The 27,777-nt window shown below is 37.7% G+C and overlaps 1 protein-coding gene across 3 annotated transcripts in view; it reads left to right on the top strand.

Annotated features, from left to right (window-relative positions):
* LOC109410204 (angiopoietin-2) overlaps positions 1-27,777 on the top strand; it is an 842,481-nt gene that overhangs the window by 339,402 nt on the left and 475,302 nt on the right. The window lies entirely within an intron of this gene.

Raw genomic sequence — 27,777 nt, 5'->3', positions numbered from 1 at the left:
AGGAAAACTCTAAAACTCTTCAAGAATCCTCGAATAAGCTCAGAAAACTTAAATATTCATTAGAATTCCTAAATAATCACAAAATATCGAGGAAAACTCTAAAACTCTTCAAGAATCCTCCAATAAGCTCAGCAAACTCAAATATTCACTAGAATTCCAAAATTATCACAAAATATCGAGGAATGCTCTAAAACTCTTCAAGAATCCTCGAATAAGCTCATCAAACTCAACTATTCATTAGAATTCCTAAATAATCACAAAATATCGAGGAATACTCTAAAACACTTCAAGAATCCTCGAATAAGCTCAGCAAACTCAAATATTCATTAGAATTCTTAAACAATCAAAATATATCGAGGAATACACTAAAACTCTTCAAGAATCCTCGAGAAAGCTCAGTGAACTCAAATATTCATAAGTATAATCCCAAATATTGAGGAACACTCTAGAACTCTTCAAGAATCCTCGAATAAGCTCATCAAACTCAACTATGCATTAGAATTCCTAAATAATCACAAAATATCGAGGAATACTCCGAAACTCTTCAAGAATCCTCGAATAAGCTCAGCAAACTCAAATATCCATTAGGATTCCTAAACAATCACAAAATATCGAGGAATACTCTAAAACTCTTCAAAAATCCTCGAGAAGTTCAGTTAACTCAAATATTCATAAGTATTTCTAAATAATCACAAAATATCGAGGAATACTCTAAAACTCTTCAAGAATCCTCGAAAAAGCTCAGTGAACTCAAATATTTATAAGTATTTCTAAATAATCACAAAATATTGAGGAATACTCTAAAACTCTTCAAGAATCCTCGAATAAGCTCATCAAACTGAAATATTCATTAGAATTCCTAAATAATCACAAAATATCGAGGAAAACTATAAAACTATTCAAGAATCCTCGAATGAGCTCAGAAAACTCAAATATTCATTAGAATTCCTAAATAATCACAAAATATCGAGGAATACTCTAAAACTCTTCAAGAATCCTCGAGAAAGCTCAGTGAACTCAAATATTTATAAGTATTTCTAAATAATCACAAAATATCGAGGAATACTCTAAAACTCTTCAAGAATCCTCGAATAAGCTCATCACACTCAAATATTCATTATAATTCCTAAATAATCACAAAATATCGAGGAATACTCTAAAACTCTTCAAGAATCCTAGAATAAGCTCATCAAACTCAAATATTCATTAGAATTCCTAAATAATCACAAAATATCGATGAAAACTCTAAAACTATTCAAGAATCCTCGAATGAGCTCAGAAAACTCAAATATTCATTAGAATTCCTAAATAATCACAAAATATCGAGGAATACTCTAAAACTCTTCAAGAATCCTCGAATAAGCTCATCACACTCAAATATTCATTTTAATTCCTAAATAATCACAGAATATTGAGGAATACTCTAAAACTCTTCAAGAATCCTCGAATAAGCTCATGAAACTAAAATATTCATTAGAATTCCTAAATAATCACAAAATATCGATGAAAACTCTAAAACTATTCAAGAATCCTCAAATGAGCTCAGAAAACTCAAATATTCATTAGAATTCCTAAATAATCACAAAATATCGAGGAATACTCTAAAACTCTTCAAGAATCCTCGAATAAGTTCATCAAACTCAAATATTCATTAGAATTCCTAAATAATCACAAAATATCGAGGAAAACTCTAAAACTCTTCAAGAATCCTCGAATAAGCTCAGAAATCTCAAATATTCATTATAATTCCTAAATAATCACAAAATATCGAGGAATACTCTAAAACTCTTCAAGAATCCTCAAATAAGCTCATCAAACTCAAATATTCATTAGAATTCCTAAATAATCACAAAATATCGAGGAAAACTCTAAAACTCTTCAAGAATCCTCGAATAAGCTCAGAAAACTCAAATATTCGTTAGAATTCCTAAATAATCACAAAATATCGAGGAAAACTCTAAAACTTTTCAAGAATCCTCGAATAAGCTCATCAAACTCAAATATTCATTAGAATTCCTAAATAATCACAAAATATCGATGAAAACTCTAAAACTATTCAAGAATCCTCGAATGAGCTCAGAAAACTCAAATATTCATTAGAATTCCTAAATAATCACAAAATATCGAGGAATACTCTAAAACTCTTCAAGAATCCTCGAATAAGCTCATCACACTCAAATATTCATTTTAATTCCTAAATAATCACAGAATATTGAGGAATACTCTAAAACTCTTCAAGAATCCTCGAATAAGCTCATCAAACTCAAATATTCATTAGAATTCCTAAATAATCACAAAATATCGATGAAAACTCTAAAACTATTCAAGAATCCTCAAATGAGCTCAGAAAACTCAAATATTCATTAGAATTCCTAAATAATCACAAAATATCGAGGAATACTCTAAAACTCTTCAAGAATCCTCGAATAAGTTCATCAAACTCAAATATTCATTAGAATTCCTAAATAATCACAAAATATCGAGGAAAACTCTAAAACTCTTCAAGAATCCTCGAATAAGCTCAGAAAACTCAAATATTCATTATAATTCCTAAATAATCACAAAATATCGAGGAATACTCCAAAACTCTTCAAGAATCCTCAAATAAGCTCATCAAACTCAAATATTCATTAGAATTCCTAAATAATCACAAAATATCGAGGAAAACTCTAAAACTCTTCAAGAATCCTCGAATAAGCTCAGAAAACTCAAATATTCGTTAGAATTCCTAAATAATCACAAAATATCGAGGACTCTAAAACTCTTCAAGAATCCTCGAATAAGCTCATCAAACTCAAATATTCATTACAATTCCTAATTAATCACAAAATATCGAGGAAAACTCTAAAACTTTTCAAGAATCCTCGAATAAGCTCATCAAACTCAAATATTCATTAGAATTCCTAAATAATCACAAAATATCGATGAAAACTCTAAAACTATTCAAGAATCCTCGAATGAGCTCAGATAACTCAAATATTCGTTAGAATTCCTAAATAATCACAAAATATCGAGGAAAACTCTAAAACTCTTCAAGAATCCTCGAATAAGTTCATCAAACTCAAATATTCATTAGAATTCCTAAATAATCACAAAATATCGAGGAAAACTCTAAAACTCTTCAAGAATCCTCGAATAAGCTCAGAAAACTCAAATATTCATTACAATTCCTAAATAATCACAAAATATCGAGGAATACTCTGAAACTCTTCAAGAATCCTCGAATAAGCTCATCAAACTCAAATATTCGTTAAAATTCCTAAATAATCACAAAATATCGAGGAAAACTCGAAAACTTTTCAAGAATCCTCGAATAAGCTCATCAAACTCAAATATTCATTAGAATTCCTAAATAATCAAAAATTCTCGAATAATCTCAGCAAACTAATATATTCATTCTTATTCCTAAATAATCACAAAAAATCGAGGAATACTCTCAAATTCTTCCTCGAGCAAGCTCAGTGAACTCAAATAGTCATTAGAATTCCTAAATAATCACAAAAAATCGAGGAATACTCTAAAACTCTTCAAGAATCCTCGAGAAAGCTCAGTGAACTCAAATATTTATAAATATTTTTAAATAATCACAAAATATTGAGGAATACTCTAAAACTCTTCAAGAATCCTCGAATAAGCTCATCACACTCAAATATTCATTATAATTCCTAAATAATCACAAAATATCGAGGAAAACTCTAAAACACTTCAAGAATCCTCGAATAAGCTCATCAAACTCAAATATTCATTAGAATTCCTAAATAATCACAAAATATTGAGGAATACTCTAAAACTCTTCAAGAATCCTCGAATAAGCTCATCAAACTCAAATATTCATTAGAATTCCTAAATAATCACAAAATATCGATGAAAACTCTAAAACTATTCAAGAATCCTCAAATGAGCTCAGAAAACTCAACTATTCATTAGAATTCCTAAATAATCACAAAATATCGAGGAATACTCTAAAACTCTTCAAGAATCCTCGAATAAGTTCATCAAACTCAAATATTCATTAGAATTCCTAAATAATCACAAAATATCGAGGAAAACTCTAAAACTCTTCAAGAATCCTCGAATAAGCTCAGAAAACTCAAATATTCGTTAGAATTTCTAAATAATCACAAAATATCGAGGAATACTCTAAAGCTCTTCAAGAATCCTCGAATAAGCTCAGAAAACTCAAATATTCATTACAATTCCTAAATAATCACAAAATATCGAGGAATACTCTAAAACTCTTCAAGAATCCTCGAATAAGCTCATCAAACTCAAATATTCATTAGAATTCCTAAATAATCACAAAATATCGATGAAAACTCTAAAACACTTCAAGAATCTTCGAATGAGCTCAGAAAACTCAAATATTCATTAGAATTCCTAAATTATCACAAAATATCGAGGAATACTCTAAAACTCTTCAAGAATCCTCGAATTAGCTCATCACACTCAAATATTCATTATAATTCCTAAATAATCACAAAATATTGAGGAATACTCTAAAACTCTTCAAGAATCCTCGAATAAGCTCATCAAACTCAAATATTCATTAGAATTCCTAAATAATCACAAAATATCGATGAAAACTATTCAAGAATCCTCAAATGAGCTCAGAAAACTCAAATATTCATTAGAATTCCTAAATAATCACAAAATATCGAGGAATATTGTTGTTGTTGAATATTATTGTTAGAAATGCAACTATGCGTGTTATGCGCATGACCAATCCTGGTAACCCTGAACCCCACCACAATTCCATGTGCTCTTGATTGTCTGTTACGAGCGGAGAAAATGAGAAAATAATTTCTCTCATATGAGAGAAGTTTCATCACAATTTTTAGATTTTTACTGAAATGAAATGTAGACTACTAAAAATGTACCATAGTTAGCGTACTTTTTTTTGGACTAAAATGATCATAAGAAATATCCTCAGAGATTGTCGGGACGATTTTGCGATCAAATGCCTCTAACTACTTCAAATATTAGAAACAAGTGTCAAGGTGGCGAAAACAGCTTTTGACAACAGTTTACTCTTTTCTAATAAATTCAAATTTGGCTAAGTCTAAGATCAAGAAATTTTCACTGAATATTCTAAAATATATTTTGAAGAGATTGTCTTGTGGAAATTGTAATATTTGGCTTCATATTCGAGATATTACGATTGAAGTTCCCAAAATCGAAGAATCCTCTCTCTCTCACGAGGAGCGTGACCTCAGACCTTAAGGCGAAGTATGGCTTGTTAATTGAGACTGTTATGCATATCTCAGGATAGTTTCTATAATGCACGTAAGATTCAGCCTAGGTATTTAGCTTCACAGTAAACCTATAGCATGGTATACGTAGTTCAAATGCGAGATTAGTGTTTCCAGTCGGTGAACGAAGTACCATCCCGAAAATATCAAAAGAATCAACGAATTGACGCACGTGAATCAGTGTCGGTATTCCCACAGCTATTTAGCTGCCACATCTCTCTCTCTCTTCTTGGCGTAACGTCCTCATTGGGACAAAGCCTGCTTCTCAGCTTAGTGTTCTATGAGCACTTCCACAGTTATTAACTGAGAGCTTCCTCTGCCAATGACCATTTTGCATGCGTATATCGTGTGGCAGGCACGAAGATACTCTATGCCCAAGGAAGTCAAGGAAATTTCCTTTACGAAAAGATCCTGGACCGACCGGGAATCGAACCCGTCACCCTCAGCATGGTCATGCTGAATACCCGTGCGTTTACCGCCTCGGCTATATGGGCCCTGCCACATATTCCAAAGGAATATCATTTTAACTTTGATTGAAAAATAAGCTCGTTACACTCTCATTATGCGAATATCGGTAAATCTAACGCGAAATATTACTTTTCAGTCCATCGTGCTGATCACTGAATTGAGTGATCTATAGATATCCTACACTCAAATCGCACAAAAGCCCGGTAAAGAAAACCGAAATCAAATCGATTGGTCACGATGCAGTGCGACGACGACGACGGGTTGTTCGGCTTCGTTGATCATAGATGATTTATGCTTACACGGACGGTAGGATCATGGAACCTATATAGGTTCCTATCGCTGACATTGAAGAGCGAAATGCAGCACGGTCAAAAGAAAACGGAAGGAAAGCCAAGTGGTCCGAAGCTGTCAATCATTCGGCTCAATGAACAAGCTACGGGGGTGGCTTCTCACTCAAATGAATTCATCCATTGAAGGGTTTGCCCTGGCTGTTGTTGTTATTGCACCACAGAGCAACAAGCTGAGTTATGTTCACAATTCACAAGGATATCCATTTAAAAGGAACCGGTGTAAAATGCTATATAAAACCGGTATAAACAGCTCATGAGCTGTTGATGAAAATATCTTCTCTTTTCAACATGATAAGAATTTATGAAGAAGTTATTCAATTATTTTTTTTATTATTCTTCAATTACGTAATTTACAGCTCTTTTGTCCACTAGGGCACTCCGAAAGCGAATCCAATTGGTAGCTGCACTTAGGGGCTGTCCATAAACCACGTGGTCATGAGGGGGGGGGGGTTCGGCCAATGACCATTTTGTATGGACGAATAAAAAAATTTGTATGGACTGATGACCACGCGGGGGGGGGGGGTGGTATTTTGAGAAGTCCAAATAGAATGACCACGTGGTTTATGGACAGCCCCTTACACATTGTACAGCGCCTAAATGTATTCTATTCTAATTCTAGTCTATCGAACTGGTTGTCTTTGCGCTGCTGTCACTTTTCTACCCTGTCCATTTTTATTTTTTTATTTTCTGAATCTCAATGTAGCTACAAAACAGTCTTTCATAACACAAAGTATGCATGGCCCCGATCTCCCCTCCCTCCTACCGTAGTGGAGAGGCAGAGGTTCTCTGCGCACCACTTGCACTGATTGAATAATTCAGGCGGAAAGAGCGCTCGGAAATTGCATGGTGATTTAATAAAGGCTATACTTATACCCACCACTAACAGAGCAAGCGGTCCGAAACCGATGCGATACGATGGAGGTAGAAGTTAACAAGCGAAAGTCCATAATCTGGCGTATACTTTGCGGATGAATTATCGTTATTATTCTCCCGCATAAATCAGATGGAACTGAACGGAGTGAGCTCTGCTAGCAGTGATGAGATGGAATGGCTAATATGTCGTGCAAAGCGATGATGTTGTAATAGAGAAGGATCGGGAAAGGAGGCGCGCGATAGCGAGAGGGAGGAGTCTCAACCTCGCCAAGTTTTCTTTTCTTCCGACGATGGTGAGACGAGTGAGAAAAATAAATAAAGCAATTAGTAACGTCTGGCGATGCGGAAATGGCATTTAGAGAGAGGGTCAATCTTTTTAACAAGGTGACGCTTGTTCGTGACCTTTCCTTCAGATCAATGTTTGTCCATTGATGCCAATTGAAACAGTCTATTATCTAAATGGTTCGGTATGCTTTACCATGCTACACCATGGCTCTATGGTAAGATCAACGTATCCCGGCCAACATATGGAATGGACCTGGTGGGATAGTTAGAGTACATGTTTACCACGCTGAAGATCTGGGAACGAATCCCACTCAGCTTAGCTGGGACTGACTGCACTTAGATTGGGTCATCGATTATATGGAAAAATGAAAAATTCAATGGTATCCCATCAGATCAAAGCTTTTTTGATCCCATTTCAGGACCCAAATAATTGTGCAAAATTTGAGCACGATCGGTTATGTCTACGTTTTGCGCATCGCGTTTGAAGTTTGTATGGGGTTTTACATGGGAAAACACACTTTTTTACATTTCTCTCATAACAAGCTCGAATTTTTCTAAAACCATGTAACCGATAAAATGAAAACATAGCCTAGGATGTCCTGAAAAACTTTGTCGAAGACCGCAAAGTGATCTGATGCTTATGAAAAAAGTTATAGCGTTGACATTACTTGGCGAAACAGTATGATTTTGTTGCTATTGTTATTCCTTTACATGTTAAAACATAAACACATGCATGCGGTTCGTTGGTTATAACTATTTTTACAAGCATCGGATCACTTTGTGGTCTTCAACAAAGTTTTTCAGAACATCCTAGGCTATTATTTTATAGTATCGGTTAAAAACTTTCAGACAAACTTTTTCAACTTATGACAAAAATGCAAAAAGTATGTATTCCCATACAAAATCCCATACAAATTTCAATTGCAATGCGCAAAGTGTAGACGCAACCGATCGTGCTCAAAGATACTCAGGACCCGAAACGGAACCAAAAAAGCATTGATCTGAGAAAACGGTTCCGATGACCCACACTAGGCCCACATATCTATGTATGGTTGCTACTCCTGGATTGACCCGAATCAGACAGTTGCACAATGAACCAACTGAATAATTGACTGGGAGTAGTCAACATTCTCACTGTGTACGCTTCGGAGGCTCTCTTTAACGGTACAATAACGGCGCCGGCCACGTCCTTGCAGTCAGGTTGCAAGAGAGAAGGAATATTAGTAGCAACCTATGTTGTGAAGGACCGCGTTTGCCGCTGCGATTCCACCAGAGGCTACAGGACGGAATGCTTGTTGGACGGAAAGGTATCGTTGGATCTGGATTCACTTTGATAAGTAATATGACCTTTGGAAGTTGAATCATGCCAAGCACGCAGAAAGCAAACAATCAACCGCACGGTGTTTGTGGCAAAAAACTGGAAGTTTGTTAGTGGGGAAGCTAAGATAGTTACATAGATCTGGATCAGGATTGTAAAATGGCATAAAAATGTCATTTAATTATTTGCCAATTTCACTGCCCCAAGCAATACATTTTTTATCGACGATAACGTTTTATTGACATAACAAATCAGCATTATTGAAAGTTTGTGTTCCGCAAACAAACGTTTTAAAATCCTGCTTCAACAGTGCATCAGAACTTCAGACGCACAAATCTCAAGAAGCAAGCTTCAAACAACAGTGCACTCTGTTCTTCTTCACTTGTAACAAGCTTAAAATAAGAAGATCAGGTGCGCTGGTTTTGTTTACAAAGGGATTTGTGCGCTCGAAATCGTGAGTAGGTGCCAAAGTCGGCCATCGACGAATGTTCGCAACGCGTGATTCACATACCGAGATAAGAAAGCGTTTGTAACTCGTACAAATGTAAAGTAGTTTCGCTGTAAATTTCACAAATTCTTTCGCGAACTTAGCAGAAAATTGTTAATTATTTTTGGGGAATTTCTGGGAAAAACAAAAAGACTACTCAGCAGGTACTTTAGGACTCTCCATTTTACAGAATTTGAAAGTGAAATATTGTGAGGGCCTAGGGAGACGCCCAACAGACCGCCCCTAAATCAGACCACACATCTATGCAATATGATTATTCATTATCATTGTTCGATCCAATTGCAAAAATGAAAGCTGACCTTCGGCGGAATTCAAGCGAGTTTCAGGGGTGTTCCACAGTAGTTTGATTAGCATTTCGAAGCACTTTATATTATATGGTTCAGGAGGTTTGAGAGTGACGTCAGAGGGTTTCCGGTATTTTCAGGGGTGTTTCAGGGCGTTCAGGGGGTTTGGATGCATTTTCGGATGTCTTCGGGAGTTTCGGAAAGCTTTTAGGGACATTTGTTTTTGGAGAACGTGGATCAGAGGAATCTGGTAATTTCAGACTTGGAAAATTAACGATTTATTTTATTATGCCCGACAAACGATATACACTTGAACCTCTTTTTATGCATATAGTTGGGGATGCATCAATTAAAAAGGCATAAAAAGGGAAATTTGTGCATAAATTAAGTTTGGCCTTTAATGATGGAATCTAGTTCGCGAGAACAGGACTTGCTCCTGAGAATTTGGGGTGGGGATTGTGGTAAGGGGATTTCCAGAAAGTTCCCAGTGAGCTTAAAAAAGGAGGCTCCAAGTTGCTTCCAAGGCGTATCAGGGGGTTGTTTCAGGGAATTTTAGGAGCCTTTTTATGGGCGTTCCGTTAGGTTTTGTTGGCGTTTCAATTAGATTACGGGGGATTCAGGAGCATTCCACTAGCATTAAGAGGGTTTCAGGGACGTTTCGAAGGACTTTTCAGGGCAGCCTTTAGGGCGATACGAGGGATTTGAGGGGCATTTCAAAACATTTCAGAGTCATTTTAGTCGTCCCTAGAGGTTTAAGGGGCGTTTGATAACATATCAGGGGCGTTTCAAGGGGGTTTCTGAAGCCTATTAAAGGCGTCCAAAGAGGTTTAAGAGCCATTTCAAATTGATTATGGGTGTTTCAATGGGATTGCGGAGGTTTCAGGGGCGTTTCAAGGCATTTCAGGTTAAGGTCGTATCAGAGGGTTTCAAGAACAGCCTGATATCAAAGGGCATTTCAAGCGAATTTCAAAAGATATTGTGATGGGATCTCTGAAATCCTTTGAAACTTCCTGAAATGCCTCCAAAATTTCATTAAAACCAACTGATCCCCATGTAACGCGCTCCGAATTCACCGAAAACGCCTCCGTAACGTCTCTGAGACCTGCTGAAAATGATCAGAAACCTCTTGAAATAACTCCGAAATCACCCTAAAACCCCCTCGGAACCCTCCGAAACTCACAAAAACACCTACGTATCTCCCATCGAAAATGCTCTGAAAGCTCCTGAAATGCTTTATGGGTCCCCCTAAAATTCCCTCGGACCCCATTTAGCGCACCTGAGACACTCTGAAATTCCCCTAAAACCCCCTCGGACCCATGTAACACACCTGAGAGCCTCCGAAACCTCCGAAAACGCCTGTGTAATGCCTCTGAATCCCGTCAAAAATACTGTGAAACTTCCTAAAATACTTCAAAAAATCCTCTTAAACCCCCTTCTGACCCAATGTAACGTATCTGAGACCCTCCGAAACCATCTGAATCCCGCCAAAAATGCTCTGGAACTTCCTGAAATGGCTCATAAATCCACCTAAACCCCCCTCGGACCTAATGTAACGCACCTTAGACGCTTCGAAGCCCCCGAAAACTCTTCCGTAATGCCATTCAATCCCGCCGGAAATGCTCTGTAACTTCCTCAAACGCCTCCAACATCCCCTCGGACCCCATGTAACGCACCTGCGACCCTCTCCAAGCAACACACAAGTCATCATATAATAAATTTGACGTTATTTTAGCTTGATGTTAGTGTTGCGTATAGTAATACACTTGATGTTTAGTGAAACTGGCAACACTGAACAAGCTCATGCTCTGAGACTTCCTGAAATGCACTCGGACCCCAAAACCCTCTTAAACTATCTGCAAAGCTGTCAAAAACCCCCTCAGACCCCCGAAACTCCCTTGAGATCTCCTGGTACCCCACTGAAACCCCTTGGAGTCCTCTGAAATACCCCCGGGCAAAAAAAGGTGCATAATTAAAAAGCACATAAAATAACATGCATAGTCGGGGCCCGTGGCGTAGTTGGTCACACGTTCGCTTCATATGCGGATGGTCATGGGTTTGATTCCCAGCCCCGGCACTTGCAATTTTTCGTCAGTTGCTCTTCTTCCGAGAGCGACTGACACTGACCCTCTTCTGAGCCCCATGGCTCAATCGGACCCGGATACCTGAACATCGGCGAACTGCTACTCATAATGGACCCCCAATCGAACCGGAATGAAATCATCATCCTTGTGCTCATCATTCTACCATAGAGTAGAAAAGTGAAAGCAGCAGAAAGGCAACCAGTTCGATATAGTAGAATAGAATAGAATACATCTAGGCGCTGTTCAAAATGTCAAATGAAATCGCTCACGTAGTGCCCTAGTGGACAATAGAGCTGTAAATTAGGTTAAGTGATCAAGAATAAAAAAAAAAATAACATGCATATAAAGAGGTTTTAGTGTACCAATGTCTGCCTTCGAAAAAGGCTGCATACCATGGTTGACCCTCGTGGAGCCTCGTAGCCATGCAGCTAGGGCCACCAAGCTTCTAATCGCACCATGCTATGGGTTGAGGGTTCGATTCCCGCTCCGGACGATGAAACTTTTCGTGAGAATGGTTTCTTCTCCGTATCCACTGGTCTACTCAAGCTAGGTTTTGGCCAGTCTAAGAAAAATCATTTTAATAAAAATAATCAATATTGTGCTATAAAAACTACTAATGTGTCAAATGAAAGTTTTCTATATTCAATGGGAAGAATTCAAAAAACAAGTCAATACTTGATTTTTGCATTAAAAGTGATACTGGCCAAAATAGAAGCACTGCGTCAGTTTTGGTCATATTCTCCACTTCGATTTCTATTTTGGCCAATCATGTATATTTTTTATGAAAGTGGCCAAATTAGAAGCACCCTGGCCAAAATAGACATATGGGAGCTGATTTTTAAGGAATAAGAATAGTCCTCAGTGAACTGCTTTTCCTGCCATATAGAGCAGTTTTGGGATCAACTTTTGGGATCTTTTGGATGTACAAATCTTCTCGAGAAATCAACAATACAGATTAATTTCTTTCTCCAACGTTTCGATCCTTATTAGAGCTTTTCCAAGATTTCGAAATAATTGTAGTTTTTTCGTTAAACAGATTTTTTGGCCGTCATTTGATGTTTTAGAAATCCATCCGTTGGTAATCGGGAAATCACAATTAATCAATTTTGTAGTCGGAATTCGGACCACTATTTGCTACTTTTTGAACATTTTTTAAAACAAAAACGACAGAGTATTGTGTTGTTCTTTGCTGTGCATGCATCGCTCCTGTAAGGGGTGAGTATGGCAGCATAATCGATTGCGTTCGGTATTATCTCGAGTGAAAATCAAAACAATAGATGCGCGGGTGTTTGGTGTTCAGTATTGTGTTGTTCTTTGCTGAGTATTGTGTTGTTCTTTACAGAGAATAACATTAATTAAGGCAATAAGATGATCGGCATTGAACCACAAAAACCCCACAACAATTGGTGAGATCTTTCCAATATTATTTATTTATAAATAATTCTACTTCAGTATATTTACCGTATAACTGCATATAAGTTGAAAATTCGCTATTTTCAACATCCTTTCATCTATTGGAAGATGCTTCAGTTCTGGGCTCTTTCTAAGTTGATGAAGGGATTTATAAATGCTTGCAAGGACTTGGCCAGGTGTGTGGAGCTGAGTGAATCTATGACATTGTAGATAGTAGCGACATCAGCAATGTCAATGGAAATATTCAACTTTGCAACTCCATCCAAGATTTGTGCAAGTATTCATGCTATGCTATGCTATGCTATTTTTTAAAACAAAAACGACAATTATTTCGAATCCTGAAAACGATGCACTAAGGATCAAAACATTGGAGAAAGAAATCAAACTGTAGTTCTGATTTTACGAGAAAACTGATACACCGTAAAAAAAATCCCAAAACTACAACTACTACAAACTACTACAGTCGTGATCGAAGCAAATATAATGACACGAATGTTGTTGTTTTTCGGATAACCAATCGTAATGGTATGTTAAACATACGTAATGCCTGAAGTTCATAGGCACAATGTGTTGAAAGTTGGACAAATTGAGTGGAAAAATTGCGTAAAAATCCACGAAGTTCTGGTGGGGTTTAAACCCACGTCTTCCCCAAGTTCGCTAGACAGGGCGCGTTAACCAACTTCATTACAAAACAAGTAACAACTCTGTCAAGTAGAAAGTCAACCTGTGGTTCGTAGACACGCTCAGAAAGTGTTAGACATCTAAGGACCAAGGAGATGGTGAATTGCGAGGAAAGAACGTGGGGTGCGGTGGGCATTGGATTCAGGTTGGCTTTCTACTTCACAGAGTTATTACTTGTTCTGTGGCGAAGTTGGCTAACGCGCTCTGTCTAGCGAACTTGAGGAGACGTGGGTTCAAACCCCACCAGAACTGTGTGGATTTTTTCGCAATTTTTCCACTCAATTTGTCAATGTTTCAACACATACTGTGCCTATGAACTTCAGGCATTACGTGAATATAATGACATCAACATCATCGGCAGAATTGCCGAGGCCAGTGGCGTAATTGGTCACACATTTGCTTCATAAGCAGATACTCATGGGCTCGATCCCAGCCCCGGCACTTTCGTCAGTTGCTCTTTCCCCCTGAGAACAGCTGACACTGACCCTCTTCTGACCTGGATACTTGGACATCGGTGAACAGCAACCCATAACGGACCCCCAATCGGACTGGAAACAGGATCAACCAACAGCCACGCATCAACATCCTAGTGCTCATCATTCTACCATGATAAGGTAGAAAGTAGTACAATCAGAATAGAATACATTTAGGCGCTGTACAAAGTTTAAGTACAGCTTCCAATTGGAATCGTTCACGCAGTGCCGTAGTGGACAATAGAGCTGTAAATTAGGTTAAGTGATTGAAGAAAAAAAATTAAAAAAATCATCGGCAGAACATTTGACAAGCTACACGGAAAAACAGATTACCTAAAAAATACGTTAAAAAAACGCAAAAATAAGTAAACCGCTTGAACTGCTGGGTAGTGGGTTGTTTCCTCGCTCTCCCGCTCGCAATGTTGTCAAAAACAAAGCGAGAAGCAGCTACCTAGCCGATAATGCCCATGCGAGAAGCCAAATTTGGGTTTTAGCCGTTTACCCAAAAGTGGGTTTATTTCAACCCACTAGGGTACTTCGAAAGTCAACGCTAGACACCAAAACCTCCATTTAGGTAATGAGTCGGGACTGCCTAAATAGAATTTTTACCTAAATGGATTCATTACCTAAATGGATTCAGTTTATTACCTAAATGGAGTACAAGGTTGTAAAAAAGTTTAAGAAGGGAGAGTTACTAGGAGATCTAAAGGAGGTCATGTGGAGTTTCAGATGGCTTTCAAGGAGTTTCGGGAGGGGGTGGGTTTTTAGGAGGGGAGGGGCTTCAGGGGCGTTTTCGGGTGTTTTGAAGGGTCTTAAGCTGCTAGTACACAGGGTCAAATATTTGTCCAAAGAAACCAATGCTCAAACATCTTGTTTGACTCGATCGAATTTTCATTAGTGTCAAACTGATGTTGTTTCTTGAGTTCTTTCCTTGACAAATATTTGACCCTGTGTACTACTGGCCTTAGATCAGAATTGTCATTCAAATAACTAGCTGGGCACGAAACACGAAAAACCCTGCAAAATTCCGCCAGACTGAAAAATTATTGAATGGGTCAAAGTCGAGTCAATTTTTATCGTATGTTGGGCCATTGTTGGACCAACATCGAACAACTATTGGGTCTATGTTGGGTTTGGTGGCCAAAATAAAAACAGGTGAATGATAGGTTGATGTCGGGTTTGACGTCATCAATGCTGGAGCTGATATCAATTGAATTTTGGTTGCGTGTCTCAATTTCAGCTGGAAATGACGCTGGATACTGACACTTTTTAACACTGCATGGGGAGAGGGGTATGTTTAGGGGGCATATCTCCACATTGCACCCCCTCCCCCTCCCCCATACCCCCACCACTCACTACTTCTTTCCCGTAAACCAACCTTATACCTAATCTTAAGTACTGCAACTGGTCTGAACACAATCAAATTCCATTTAGGTAACGTTACCTAAATGGAGGGACCTAAATAGATTTTACCTAAATGGATCCTACCTAAATGGAGGTTTGAGTGTAGAAAGAACTTTGCGATGGGTTGCAGTTTTCTGCCGGGATCAAACGGAAACTACCCACTCAGAGCTTTAACGCGGTATAGCCAAATTTGGGTTCTCGCACGGAAGAACCGATATGAGTGAAAAGAACCTTAATTTGGGTTGATTTCTGGTTCCGTGTAGAGATACTGTATCTAACACGTACAACAATAAGGCCAATTGGTTTATAATTGACGGAAATGTATCTATACATTGTCCCACACCCTAGTAATTATACATTTGATTGATAGAATGTGTCCAGTTAAAGGACATATTGTGTGACTTTTATTACTCATTGTTCTATTCAAATTCTTCACAAATTATTCGAGTAGGATTATCAATATTATTTTAATCAAAGATTTGCATTGTTTGCATAAAACAATTCTCACAAGGAAGAACTCATTCCTACAATTAAAATCACACCTTTTTGTCTTGAAATGTGACCATTCACCAATTTATAGACAAAGTAATGAAAGAGTCAATAATTCTATCTACACAAAGCCCAATCAGTCACCACTCTCCATTGTGACATTTCGACGCACCCAATCAAGCAAACAATCACAGCAGTGGTCATTAGTGCGATAACAATCGAAAAAATTTAGATCTACCCTGATTTCTGTCAATAATTCACTCCAAACAATCGCCGCCACAAATATCACCATCATATCGAGTAATTCGATCGAAATGCACCTGCCACCCATAAACCAACATACCTATCAACGGGAGATAGCGAGCGGTTGACGAGTGATTTATGAAGGTCAAGCAATAAAAATGGCTTTGAAATCGTGCATGAGCTCAGCACATCAGCGCTATTACAATATCTTTCTGATAGATGTCTGATTGAGGCATGGATTCCGATCGAATAGTAGATCTCGGTCTATGCATTAGGCTGGGCGGCAAGTGGACCGTCCACAACATGGTGATCGGTGCAGCCTATGGCTTTTTATCCGATCGTGAGCGCGTTCCTTTGAATAAACGAATTGAAGTAGCAAAACAAAAAGTGAACAAGTGTATGACAAGCCAGGTTTGCAAATCCCAAGCAAAAGGAACGCGAACAAGGACGCTCTATTGATATTGCTGATGGGTTTGAGTCTTTTTTGTGGTGTTGAATTGAATTTAATTGGGTGTTTCAAATATCATAAGACAAATAAACAACATTTCGTCTTTTGAATGTCTCGATCAAAATATGAATGAAACAATCTGTCGACCGTTTCGTGAATGATGTTCACGAAAATCTCTATTCAATGAAGCACTCATAATTGCAATTGAAGCACAGGTCTATGTATACCGAAGCGTGAAAACCCCCTCGGATTCTTCACAATGCCCACTCTCTGCATATGTGCAATTTTCTTTGCGGTGATACCAATTCGATTGGACTTTGCCCCGCACCACCGAACAAGCCCCGTCCGTTCGTATCGTGCCCAAGGCCGGCCGGCAGTGTCTTTTATCTCATTTCCAACATCTCATTAATCAATTGTCTCTTGGGAATAAGCGAGCGTGCGCCCCTGTCGACCGACGCGACGCGACGACCGGCACAGCCATTTTCCGTAAGGCCGTCACTCAACTTCTAACGCCCTCCTCAGATTGTGTGGAGTTTTGAATGGTGCTCGCGCTACAGCGGAACATGCTGACTGTGTCGGTTGCAACTTCAGCAATTGGTTCAATTGAAATACCCCGCCGCGGCCGCGCCGCTGTCAGTTGGGACTTCTCACCGTCCCCCTTAGAACGTTCGATAGCAACATCCACTGTGTGTACACTGAGAAAAAAATCTACTTAGATGTGACTAACAGTTTGCACACCAAGCGTGACCGACCATCGCAAAGGATTAGGCAGCATTTCCAGAAAATGCGTGTATATACGTTCCAGAATGTAGGGTATGTGTTCCATCAGTAATCTCATGCTCCCATATTCATCCTATTCGAAAACAAGCGATTACGGCACCAGTTAATTCCGTTCTTTTTGTTTTCATGGGTGCTCACTTCTAACACAAAATACAAAAATAAGAAACAAAGCAAACAGCGCTTCAATATTTTGTTTTTCGTAGGATGAAAATGGGAGCCACATGCTTAATAAGCGAACCAATACCCTACGTAGAATTAAAAAAAAGATCTATATCATAATAGTCATTTTTGTAATTGCGTTGCATTTTCCCCTACTTTTCACTCGCGGTTACAATGATAAAACGGCCTACTTTTCTTCACTAAAACAAAAGTGCCGAAAATTATTACTTTTCGGCACTCTTAAGAGTGCTGAAAAGGCGCACTTTTCAGCACCTTTGCTAGAACCCATTTCTCGATAACTTTCGCGACTATCGTAGACACAGCTGCGGCTTCTACATCCTCTGAGCAGCTCGAATCTGAATTGGGACTATTCAAATTCGTATTAGGACTGCACCAGATCAGGCGTAGAAACAGCAACTGAAGTTACTTATGCTCTTGCTCATGCTGTGGTATGACGACGACGGGATGATGAAAATTTCTGACACCTACCCTATCATAGCCTACCTGATCAAACAAAAGCACCACGCTAACGCACATGAATGCTGGCACGTGGTTCCTCTTGATACATGTTCGTATAGCAAGAAAAGAACATACTGATTGGGTATTTTTCGCAATTACAAAAAACTTTGTATGCAACTCGTTGCAAAACTCGATTTTTTCAGCACTCGTCGTATTTCTCCAACTCGGCAAGCCTCGTTGGATAAATGTACGACTCGTGCTGAAAAAATCATCATTTTGCAACTTGTTGCATAAATAACTATTCTGTATCAGAAGAGCTCGCCACGCTGGTTCATTATAGATTTGAAATAAGTTGCGTAATAAAAAAAGGCTTGCATTCAATTTTAAACACAGCCACTTTTATTTTATTCACTGGAGCTTCCATTTAAGTAGAATCTAGTACAAATCTATTTTGGTACCTCCATAAAGGTGTAAAATAAAATGAAATTTCGTTGTGTTCTGAGCAGTCGGATTACTAGAGATTGGAGATTGGGCCAGTTTACGGGAAAACTAACTCGCTGCGTCACACGACACGTGTCCAAGAGTATTCGAGTACTCCCTGGATGGACCATCGGATCTAGATCTATTGAAGCATTTCGAATGAAATCTATGATTACACAGCCTCATGCAACTAAATGCTGTCAATTTGTGGGTTCAATGTCTGTTTAGGGATCTCCAAAACCCCTGAAGTTTGAGGAATGGGTTCTCGGATCTACAAACGTTGCTAAGTGTCTCAGGTGACCGCGATCTTTCAAGTGGTAAGCTCAATGACTTCTCATTATCTAAATATCTCCTTGAGCAAATGTCTTCGAGTTTACAAGCGTGATCACTTATTACTGTATGTATCAGTCTGAAACATCTTGAAACCCTTCTAAAACTAACAGAAACGTTTATAATACGCTTTGGAACGCATCTCAAGCCTCGTAAAGAACTCATGAAACCTGTAAAGTACACTAAAACCCCGCGAATCTCTCTAAAACCTTCACACGGGAGGCTTCACCGAAATTATCTGGAAACGCCTTGAAACCGCTATGGGTCTCTCCTAAGGATGCCATATGTACATTTTTTCTGTATTATGAAGGCTTCTGAGGGTACGGTACGGCCAGAGTGGACGCGTCACGCGACGCGACACGGATTTCCCATACGATTTGACAGCTCCTTATTATTGTTTGTTATTCCTTTCCGTGCAAATTTCCGCGCAGCGCCTTGCGCGTCCACTCTGGCCGGTACCTGAGTATCTGTACAGATTGCGCTTTATATGGAACACAGATTTTTCTTGTATAGGATACAGATTTTGTACCACCATTTTAAATGGGATACAGATTTTTGAATAAGTGATACAGGAAATCATCTGGCATCTCTAGTATCTCCTGAAGGTCTCCTTGAAGCATTCAAATCCTTTGAAGCCTACGGAAACGCTTTGAAACTTCTTAAAGTTCTTCTGAAACCCTTTGAAACACCCATGAAGTGCAACCGAAAGCTTGTTAGTTCCATAAGGCTTCCGGAACTCCTCTGAAGCCCTTTGAAACGCACTGATGAGTCTTAAAGGACAATAAGGAGTTATTTATCGAGAAAAAAAATGGTGTGGTAACAGTCAGAAAATTTTAAAACTGAACTAATGTATTCGTGAGATGCTGAGTAAAGATTCCCCCAGAGGTTCTACTATTTTTCAGAAGACTGGGAAATCCTTCACAGTTTTAAGAATATGTAAGAAAGTTTTCTTTAGTAGAATCTTTCAAAAGTTACTTCAAAAGTTTCTCCATGCTCCAGGAATTCTAGGAAAATTCAACCAGGAGTTGCTAAGGAATTCATCCATACTCTCCCCGGGAATATCTCCAGGAGTTCCTCAGAATGTCCTGCAGAAGTTCAGGAGTAGGAGTTTCTTGAGATTTTTTCCGGGTGTTGATCGAGAATTCTTGCTGGAATACGTAGAATTCATCAAAAAGCTTCACAGAAATTCCTCAAAGAGCTTCTCGGAAATTCCTACAAGAATTTCTCGGGAGTACCTGCAGAAGTTCCTTGGTAATTTCTTTAGGAGTTCCATGGCATTTATTCCAGGAGTTCCCTGGGAAACCATCCTGAAGCTCCGGGACTTCTTCTTTGTACAGAATACTTCTAGATGTTTTTTTTTCAGAAGTTTATCCAGAAGCTCCTCGGAAATTCCTCCAGGAGCTCCATTGGAATTCCTCAAGGAGTTTCTTCAGGAGGCCTTCGAGATTTTTTCCAGGATATCCTTGGAAGTCTCTTGGAAATTCCCTCAGGAGTTCCTCGAAAATTTCTCCACGAGCTCCCAGAAAATTTCTCCAGGAGATCTCTGCGAATTTCTGTAGAAGTACTTTGGGAATTTCCTCAGAAGGTCCTCCAGAATTCTTTCAGCAGTTCTACCAGAGGTTCCTCGGAAATTCTTCCACGAAATTCCTCCATTAATTCGCGAATTCCTTCAAGAGTTTCTCGACCATTTTCCTAGGAGATCCCGGTAATTTTTTAAGACTTCACAGGAAATTTATTCAGTATTTCCATGGTAATTCTGCAGGAGTTTCCAGGGAATTCATCAAGGACTTTCACAGGAGTTCCTCCAAGAGTTCCATGTAAATTCTTCAAGGTGTTCCTCAGAAATTTCTCCACGAGTTCCTCGGGAATACCTCAAGAAGTTCCACGAGAATTCCTTCAGGAGTTGCTCGAAAATTTCCCCAGTAGCTCTTCGGAAATTTCTCCAGGAGTATCACGCCCAAGTAACATTTTGATGAGCAATTAGTCTCGTAGAGGCTTTGAGAAACATCATAAAACATTATACCTCTTATTTTGATTTTATGATGGTTCTGAAAACCTCTTCTAGTGTATTTGACTAGAATATGTTAATTGGGCGGTAATAGCTTTAGGACTTCCTGGGGTACTTCTGGATGAAGTTCAGTGTAGATTCTGAAAAAAAATCTCAGGGTTCATTATGGAGGAATTTCCGGAAAATTCATATGAATTCTTGGGGAACTGCTTGAGACAACTTTAGAATCAATTTTCAGAAGATTTACAGAAAGGAATTCTGGAAGAACTCTTGGAGGAAACCCAGAGAGCGCTCCTGGAAGAATCTCAAAAGGAACTGTTATAGAAATCCCAAAAGAAACGTTATGAGGAGCTCCCGAAGCAATTACTGGAAGCATAATAAAAAAAACTAGGGCATTTCCAGAAGAAACTATTTAAGGAAGTCATCATGAAATTTCACAAGGAACTCCTGTAGAAATTTTCAATATTATTATTCTTCTCATCCTTCTTGCAGCATCGTTTCGGTAAAAAGCTGTCAGTTAAAAATGTCTCAATTACTTACGAAAAAAGCGGAATTTAACTAGAGCGCTCTACTTGGGAACAGGTAACTTAACATTAACCGATCATGCTCAAATTGTGTACAAGGGATCTTTTAAATTATCGAACAGTTTGGGCCGAAGGGTCTCCAATTTTCATGAAAATATAGCGACAGGCCGTTGGTTTTTAAGCTGCATCTCCTAAACGTTAAGAAATTCCATTTTGTTGTCAAAGAACGAAAGAAAGAGTATTAGTTTTAGAACTTAGAAATGTTTTGTTGGAAATAATCTATGATGTAGACGGTACTTTTATCAGCATTTTAAGACATTTTTGCACAATGGTGAAAAATTTTCTCAGAAATTATTTTCTCAATGTATTTTTAGGCCATTACAAATATTTATTTCACTTTTTGTCTCATTACTCTGGCTGCTTGAGGAAGGGGGATAAAAATAATAATGCATTTATTCTGAAAAATATTAAAAACCCATCGGGTTTGTTAAAGAATTTTCAGCAAGAATCGATATTTTGATAAATATTTTTTATCTGCCCCCTCAAAATGCAAAATTTTGCCAAATTTTTCTGAAGGAGGTGGACAAAAAGTCAAAATGAAATTTGTACCCGTCTTATTGGATTGCGGAAATTTGGCGTCGATTTTGCTGGAGTTTATTTTACGATGTATAGTTTTTGAGATATGGTTTTTTGAAGTAGGAAGTTTATTACAAAATTTGGAAATTTCATCTATCGTTTTCCGGTAAAATAGTTAATTATGATTTTTTTTAATTCCTTTTATGATCATATATCCATGACCTCGTCCTCTGGTTAATTATTCATGAAAATCGGAGACCCTCCGGCACAAACTGTTCGATAATTTAAAAAAATCCACAGAGTCTCAAAATGGACTTAAAATGGAAACACACTAATATTCATACCCAAGCAGAGGAAAAAAGCTTAATACACACAAAACTTGATGGAAAATTTGAAATAACTGATGACAACCAAATTATTGTAGTCACTTTAGAAGTTGCTAAAAAATAACAAACGTCCAAAGAGAAAGGTGGTTGATCTGACCTGGTATAAATTGCACTGTGATATAAATGAATGAAAGCTGGAACATTTAAATTGTTCTCAAAGGGCAATTTCAGCCGCTCATACGTTATGGATCAATAACAGTGCTGGCCAAGTCCTTATAGTTAGTTGGAAAGCGAATGGAGTGTTAGAGAATAGAACAGAGAATGTTAGAAAGTAATGGAAGAGACGGGCTAGGGATTAAACCTAGGACCTTCTACATACAAATCAGAAGCGTTAGCCATTAGACCACCAAGCCTGTCATTCATGCAAAGCAATAATCCATCTACCCATAAAATCGGTGTATTTTTTAATTTGTGGCAAATTATCCGAAATTTCTCAAAAGATTAATCTCGAAACTGGTCCACGGGTTTCTTTAGCACTTATTCTCAGAAATCCCTAATTTCTCAAGAACTCCCTGGAATAAATCCAGGAGTTTTTCCATGAATATCTTCAATCGTATCTTCAAAAGATGCAAACCAAGGAGATATTTTGTTTTATTAATATTCGGAGGATCTTTCAGAAATTCGTCTGAGGTAAGAAATTCTTCCAGAAACATTTTCATATACAATTACTTGAAATTCTCCATGCGTACCTTCAGGTATTGCTCAATTTATTAGGAAATTTCTCGGGCATTTGTTTGGAAACTCCTCTAGAAAATTCTCAAAAGATTCTTCTGTAAGTTTCTTTGGGTACTCTTCTAGGCATTGCTTTGGATTTATTGGGAACTTCCTTCAGGGATTCTTTCAAAATAATTTGTACAAAGATTCTTTCAACAACTGCTGCAGAAATTACTCCAGATTCTATTCTTAAGCATTTTTAAAGGAATTGTTAAAGAAGTTTCTCTATGAATACTTGCAGCGGGTCCTTCAGTTCTACCCGATATAATCTATAAGATTTCTTCAAGAAATCATTTTTCTTTTGATTTCTTCAGCGGTTCTCTAACAAACACCTGCAGGATTTTTTTTTATTCTTTCTGCACGATTTATTTCAGAAATTTGTCCAGGTATTTTGTGTAATTCCTTCAGATATTGCATAAGAAACTTTTCTGAGCATTCCTTCAGATATTGCATAAGAAATTTTTCTGAGCATTCCTTAAGATGTATCTCTTGTAGTTCTTTCAAGTATTTCCTCAGGAAATCCTCCAGGGATTCTTCAGAAACTTATTGAGGGAAGAAAAAAAATTTTCCGAGTACCTTTGTCGACGATTTCCGCAGATTTTCAAAAAGATTTTTTCACGGGTCCCTCCAGAAATTACTCAAGCTTTTTATTTGGAATAACTTGCAGAATTCTTCCATAAGTCTCTGAGTTTTTTCTGAGAATAAAAGTGTATCGTTTGTTTATTTAAATATATATTCACCTAGGCATTATCCAAGACATTCATCAAGGAATCGTACAAAAGTCTACTTCAGAAATTGCTTCAGTAATTTTTTTTTTCAGAAATTCCCGCAAAACAATTTCAAAAATTTCTTTTAGGAGTTTCCAAAAGTGTCTCGAGGAGTTTTCTTGACAAGAGTTTTTGAGGGATTTCTCTTCCAAGGATTGCTCAGAAATTCCCTCGAAAGTTATTTAGTAATTTTTGGAAGAATTCCTGAAAATTCCTTGGAGAAATATCTGAACAAATTCTGCAGTGATCTCTAAAGACATCCGAGGAGATATTAGTGATTAAACCGCCAAAGCAATTTCAGAAAAAAAACTTGCATAATTTTTCTGCAGGAGTCACTCAATGAAAGAATTTCACGAAGAATTCTAGGAGAAACGCTAGGAAGAATTTCCAAACAAGGCCTGTAGGATTTGTAAAGAAGTTTTTATAAGAATATCTAAAAAAAAAACTTGCGGAAGGAATTCATGCAGTAATTTCTGAAAGAAACCCTGAAGGAATTTCTGAAGAAATCTTCAATAGAATCTCTTTAGAAATCTTAGGAAGCACTTTTGAATGAGTTTTTGGGGGAAAATTCGAAGAAATCCCAGTGAAATTTCTGGTGAAATTTTAAGAGACATTTCTAATGAGCTTCCTAAAGAAATACCTGGAGAAACTTCTCAGGAAATCCTTAATAGAATTTCAAGAAAAAAAAATGTTAAGGAATTTATAGGAAAACTCATGGGGTTATCCTTTAATAATATTATTGAAGGATTTTCTAGAAGTATTTTTGGAGAAATCTGTGAATTTCTGACAAAAAAAATCCTGAATCCTGAAAACGCATATCGTGCGATACTCTAAAGGAATTTCCATAATAATGCCATTTTTTTTCAAGAACCCGTGGAGAAATTATTGAGGTAATCCTTAGAGGAAACGCCAGATGAACTTCTGAGGTAATACATGGAAGAATTTCTGGAGGAACTCCTGAAGGAATCTTTGTATGAACTCTTGTAGGAATCTGTGAAGGAATTCCTGCCTGAGTTACTGAAGGTAATAATGCAAGAATCTCTGGAAAAATTCCAGCAGGATTTTCTGGACGAATCTTTGAAGATTCATTCATGTGGAAATTTCTTGAGCAATTCCTGAACAAATCTCCGGTGAACTTTCAAAAAACTACCTGAATGAATTTCTGAAATAGTATCTACAAAATTTCCCGAAGAAACCACGGGAAGAGTGTATTGAAGAATCTTCGAAATATTTTTTAAAGAAATCCCTGTAGAGTATGTATTCTGAAAGACTTCCTGAAGAATTTTACGATGAATTTTTCTAAAGGATTCCCTGGACGAATTTCTGAAGTGAAGTTTCTGAGGTGAAGTTTCAGAAGATATTCAAAGAAATCTAGCTAAAAAAATTCTTGAAGAAATTTATGGAGAAACTTATGACAAAATATCAAAAATTCTGAAAAAAAAAAAATCAAAGATCAATTTTTGAAGAAAACCAAAAAAGATTTCCTTAGACAAATTCTATGGACAAATCTTCTGAGGAGTTTTTTTTTTCTAGGAAAACTTCTAAATGTGTTCTAAATGGTTTCTGAAGGAATCTTTTCTAGAATTTCAGGAGAAGTCTGCGGAAGATTTTCTAAAGAAATCCTTGGAAAAAATATAGAGAAGTTTTTAATTTTTCAAAGCATCTCTGAAACTATATCTGAAAGAAATTATTTCCTGAAAGAATTCTTGCACGGATTTCTGAACAAAAAATCTATGAAGGACATATAAAAGCTTTCCCTGAGAAATTTTTGAAAAAAAAAATCTGCAGGATCCTCTAACGAAAATTCCTAAGCAAATTCTAGAGGAGATTCTGAAGCGATGGAAAAGGTTCCAAAAAAATCTAGAATAAGCTTTAAGTTAAAATACACGTTGTTAAAAACATAATCAATGTTCTAAAGCATTTTCTAGAGGATTCCATGAATCAATCCAGGGACGTTCTGTTGAATTTATTAGTTTTTGTGATAATCTACTCAAAACAAAATGGAGAAAATTCCAAAGGAAACTATGAATGAGCAATCAACGGAAGAAAGATTTTCTCAGAGAAGTCTTCGAAGGAATTCATGGCAGAATTTCTTGAGAATTTCTTGGAAGTTTTTCTCAAGGAGTCACTGGAGGAATTTCTGAAAATATCCATGAGAAACTAAACAATACCCTGGAGAAAATTTCCTAGTGAATCTTTGACATATTTTCTCAAGAGGTCATTGAGAAACTTCAGGAGACATTCGTGGGACAATCATTGAATAAATTTCTCATAAAATTCCGAGACGATTTTTTAAAAGAGTCTTCAAATGATTTCTTAAGGGATTTCTGAAGGTATTCATGGATGAATTCTCAATTTCACAAAGTTTGTTTTGCGCGTATGGGGACGCAAAAATTGAAACATTGAGGGGAAAGAACAACTGACGATTTTTTTTTAATTTCTTTGTATTTGTGAATTTTAACTTAATGCTAATTCTTCACCAGCAACTGACGATAAACTGCAAGTGCCGGGGCTGGAATCACACCCATGACTATCCGCTTATGAAACGAACGTGTGACCACTACGCCACGGGTTCCGGCGGCGTGTTGATTTTTCAGCGATGCGTTTACTGAGGTCGGCCATACACTTTCAGCATTTAAAAATAATCAGCAAAGCGAATTGCTAAATTTTCGGAAAAAAAGACTTGTGTTTCAGTACAAATTGTTGGATGTATCAGCAATGAAAGCGAATAATATTGAGGAAGTATAGAGTTGGGAAAATAACTGCTTTTTTTAAGTGGAATTTCAGTTCGTTTTTTTTCTTTGAGTGTATTCAAATCCCTCTAAACAAAACAATCGCTTTCCAAACGTCCTTCTAAGGCCTCACGTCTCCAACTCGTTCTCGTAATTCTAGCGTACTACTGAGAACAACCTAACATGGCGGTGTGGCAGTGTTCTACCGTGATGCAAATGTACTTCTACATCGTACATACCTACAACTTGGGCGACGAGGGATCCGAAATCGAATCTGCATACTGGCATACCATGTCTTTACCGGCTCAAGTGATTGGATTTAGTTTTTCGATTTTGCTTGTTTCCATGATCGAGCTGTATATGATTACCTAGGGTGGGTGCAGATAGATGGTATGGAAAGTACTAACATGGAGGTTTGTGCCGTCGTCTGAATCGAGTTATAGCTGGACTACCTTTGCAATGTCAGCTGAACTCCTGTGAGTCATTTAATGTGTTCTGTTCGAAGTTTGTACTATACTCATAGATTAGTTATTTAGATCTCTGGGTTCACACGGACTGTGGATCATAAAAGAGAATAGAAGACTCGAGGGAAATAATGAAGAAAGGGAAAAAGGAAATCGAATAGATAGAGGGTAGAAAACAACCTAAATACAGAAGCTAAACAAACAAATAAAATTCTAAATAAAGGACATACGAGGACAGAACTGACGGTTTGCGTTGCGTGGTGACGAAGTATTTCGTAGAATGCATACTGAAAGTTGTCATGTTAAAACTTCAATACTCCAATAATTCTGATTGTTTATGGAATGCTATTCGGGAAGGAACAGCTATCCAATCAGAGGTTGAAGTAAAAAGACACAAAAACTTCCAATGCCGGCCACGCCCATCTTCTCCGTTACGAGGATATGACACCTATTTTACAAGAAGTCAGCGACTCACCGACGCCCCCATAGGTGTCAAGGAGTTGGATATTTGGAATGGGTTGATTGGGGATTCACTATAGGCGAGTCTCGAAGCAAGTGATGCGGCAAGATTCAGATTGTGTAAGTGTATTTGAGTAGATCATATAGATATGTTGATGTGAGTGTAAGTTTTTTAGTACATTTGAAGACCAACGTTGGGAGTGACGTAGCTAAGAGATTTTGTCACTCCATGGACCTTTTGCTTCAGGGATGGGACACAGGCATTTACACTGTGTCCTGGCTAACATGCCTAGCCTTAAGGGCCATACGACTACACAACTGAGGATTTATTGATTAAATAGATTGTTATTTGTAATATAGTTTGCGTTTTTA

Source organism: Aedes albopictus, chromosome 2, assembly GCF_035046485.1.
Source record: "Aedes albopictus strain Foshan chromosome 2, AalbF5, whole genome shotgun sequence".
NCBI classification, from domain to species: Eukaryota; Metazoa; Arthropoda; class Insecta; order Diptera; family Culicidae; genus Aedes; species Aedes albopictus.
This window is presented reverse-complemented; position numbering and strand designations above follow the sequence as displayed.